A 3,759-nucleotide genomic window follows, 5' to 3' on the forward strand; every position below is an offset into this window, starting at 1 on the left:
CTAATTTCATATGTCGTCCGATAAGTGTGGGGGAGGATGACCCCACTAGGCATTAAAAGAAGGGGTCAAGTCGGGTGCACGACTCGTTAAATACGCACCATTTATCCTTGTATATTTTATAGCGTGTGTTTTAAAACTAAAAAACCTAAAAATTTGAAAAAACCAAAAAAATAAAAAATATATTTTTCTTTTTGTGTTTTGTTCTTGTTTAATCATTTCAGGTACTATAAAAATGTGATGACAATCGAGATATGGCCGTTAGTGCAAAGCCGTCTGTCACTCCGTTTCGCGATTATGTTGCTCTACATCCGGTTATGTTTTTCCCATTCACTCTATTGTCCTCTCGAATTTATATTTGATTTATCTGATTTCATGTAAATGAGGGCATTACATGATTTTAAGTGTAGGGGGAAGAGATATAAATTCTCGTGGATGTAGTACACTTGGCTTGGAGTCTTATTTTTTATTATTGAAAAATTGAGAATATTTAAAATTTTGACTCATTCAAAAGCCAAGTGTAGTTGTTTTATTGGGCAAATGTTATCACTTTTGTATATTAAATTGTGCAGGTACCTCATTGATTCTGGTGTTCTGTATTTTCATTTGCGTGAGTGTATGTGAGTAATAAGGAAGCAAAGTCTTCCAGGGTTTTAAAAAACCCAAATTGTAAGATGATTCAAGTCCATCCATTAAGGAAGTTGAGTCTTCCGAATGCCCATCTTACTTGGTGTAGGAGACTTCCTAATCTACGTCATTTCATACTGATATTGGTTAATGCATCATTTCACGATGTGTTACATCGATGTATCGTACTGTGGGAAGAGGATCCTTGAGCTTCACTAAATGATGTCTTCTTTAGGAAGAGCAATGGCTTCGTGCTAATGTTGCTTAGACAACACACACCATGGTCAAAAGCCATGGTACCCCTTTTAAAATATTGAAATGTAGTATCTGCTTCCTACATTTTCTTAAAAATAGGATAAAAGCTAAATACGTGGGAAGTGAGGTCCAAGGACCTTAAATAAAATAAACTAAGTGTTTAAACACTTCCGGGAGAGTCGAGTCCTCCCATACTTTGTGGAAGTCAAGTCTTCCAATACTTGAAAGTAAAGTCTTCCAAGTTAAGTTATAAATCAAAGAGACCAGAACTTGAAAGTAAAGTCTTTCAAGTGTCGTGCACTAGACCCCCCGATAAAATTCATACTCAAGGTAGTTGTTTTCCCATCGCCTTCGAACCGGGAGGTAGTTCATCCTAGATAATATACAGGGTTGGCAATTACCCGTGCGGTTATCCCAAAACCGGGATGACTTTGAAAGCACATAGCCTTTAAACCTTAAATTTTCAGAAAACTTGTTTTGTGTAAAAACTTAGCTTGTTTTTCCTGTTCTTAAATACAAAAATGGTTTTCTAAAGGTCTTGTTTTCCCTAAGGCCAAACTTTTTGGTTTCGCACGTGGATGTTCTTGATTTGAAGTGTGAAGCTTTTGGGTAATCACAAATTTGATTTGGAAAGATTGAGTTATATTGAAGGCTTGAACCTTGCATTCGCTTTTTGAAGACCACATGATATGGATTTATTTGCTTATGAAGATGATATCGCTACGTCTTGATTCTATGATTGTTGAAAACTTGTTCGGGTATGTTTATTTTTACACTAGTTGATATTATTTGAAGATATACTTGTTCGAGGACAAGCAATGTTCAAGTGTGGGGGAATTTGATATTGCTCCAATTATATATATATTTTAATCGCAATATCTATTCTTATCATTATGACTTCGTGTGGATTCGAAGAGTTTTGGGTTCACATTTGGTGAAATTGTTGATTTGGTGATTTGAGCGAGTTGAAGAGCAAACTGGGAGATAATGGATGAGGCTTAAACATAAAGTTAAAAAGATAAAGGATTATTTGTTGTTCGGATATTTTTCGCGGATCGAGACTTCATGTTTGCTAAATGTGAGATTGTTGTTAAAAACACGAGGCTAAAGGCAATACGGTTCGGTACTATTATTCATGTTTGGTTATTACATCTCGCATGGAGTATTAAAATATTAGGCCGAATATCATTCAATGAAAGTAAGGTGATTATCGAATTTATTTTGAACCGGATCTTTTTAGCAGTAAAGGAAAAAAAAAAGGTGACTTATATTTAAATTGGGCCGATGGTTGATGTTAATAATTGTCAATGGATTTGTAAATTTTACTTGGGCCCTACACTTTATTTAGGGGGACCAAGAGGATATCTATCTTCTATACTATATATAATTTGATGATGTCGCTGACATCACTATCGCTGATGTGGCGCATTATATAGATGGTTTCTTATTAAAATGATGATGTCATCTTAAAAACACTAATTAATTAATTAATTACATTACATATTTCGTAGTATGTATTATATATAAAAATTTAATAATGAAGTTTAATTTAAATTTGAATCGGTTTGTGATTTGGAAGGCAAAAATATGTAACTTAATTTGTTTATGATTTACTAGATAAAAATATATGGAGTATCAATTTTCCAATGTAATACGGAGAAGTAAAATTAATTTGGCAGCTTTTTAGAGCTCAGTGATCCTCCAATTAGCTGCACCCTTTTGATGGAGGCTTCACTCCAAGTTAAACTAAACACTCTAATTTCACCCCTACTAATCTCTATCTCTGTTTCCATATCCATATTATTATTACCTATCGTCATTCATGTATCTACACGTTTAATTCAAATCGTTATATGCTACCAATCATATTAATAAATCATTTCCAACTTCATCTTCTTCCCCTTTCAGTTAGGGTTTATCATCATCTATATTTAATACCTTTAATAAGGATTCTTTTATCTTCTATGGGCTTCATCACAAGTTCTACTATTCTAGAACCCTAATAAACACAAATCACTTATCAAGGTTTTTGATTTGTTATTTTTTACCGGGGTTTGAAATTGGGTTTGACATTTGCGTTTTTACCTCATTTATTTGATTAAACATTTTTACATCGTATTATGAGGTTTACGATAGTTTTAATGCTATGAGTTTACAATTGTTTTTTCGAATGATTACAACAACATAAATGTTGTTTTTTTTTTTTTTTGTTATAAATTGTCCTCCATATGTTTAGAGGAGCCATCTGCAATTCAGTAAAGAGGAATTGTTCCCATCACCAAGGTCTTGATGGTATTTTAACAAGCTCAATTAGGAACCGAAAATAGTATAGAGAGGTACGTCTGCTACTTTTATAGATCGATTATGACTATGAAATTGTAGCTTTTTATGCTGTAAGGTGCATTTGTTAGTGAATTATAATCAATTCTTTTCATCATTAGTATAGAACTTTTGAATTGTTTCATTAAAGTAATTTAAGTGCAGTATTTAAAATTTATTTAGAAAATAGAGATGATAAATGTTTTTATATGATGTGCCCATTTGTTGGTTGGCCTCAATCAGATTTTTTTTTGCAAGAATATTGCGTATACAAACTTGAAGAACATTGATAAAGTTCAGGGAAAGTTTGATCCATGGATGGGGCTCCTTATGTGAAAAAGGTTTATATATGGAATTATAGTACTTATTAACAACTTTCATCACCACTATAGAAAATGTTTAGCTGTTCAACTATTGGATACACACTGATGATTCTTTTAAGAAGGTTAGTAAAATTTTGTTAAATGTAAGATAGCTCATTGAGATTAGATTGAAGTGCTTTATTGTCTAAGTGCTTTTACTAAGCTTAACTAAAATTTACTGCATAATGTAGTGCTTTAA

This window comes from Rutidosis leptorrhynchoides, chromosome 3 (genome assembly GCF_046630445.1).
Source record: "Rutidosis leptorrhynchoides isolate AG116_Rl617_1_P2 chromosome 3, CSIRO_AGI_Rlap_v1, whole genome shotgun sequence".
NCBI classification, from domain to species: Eukaryota; Viridiplantae; Streptophyta; class Magnoliopsida; order Asterales; family Asteraceae; genus Rutidosis; species Rutidosis leptorrhynchoides.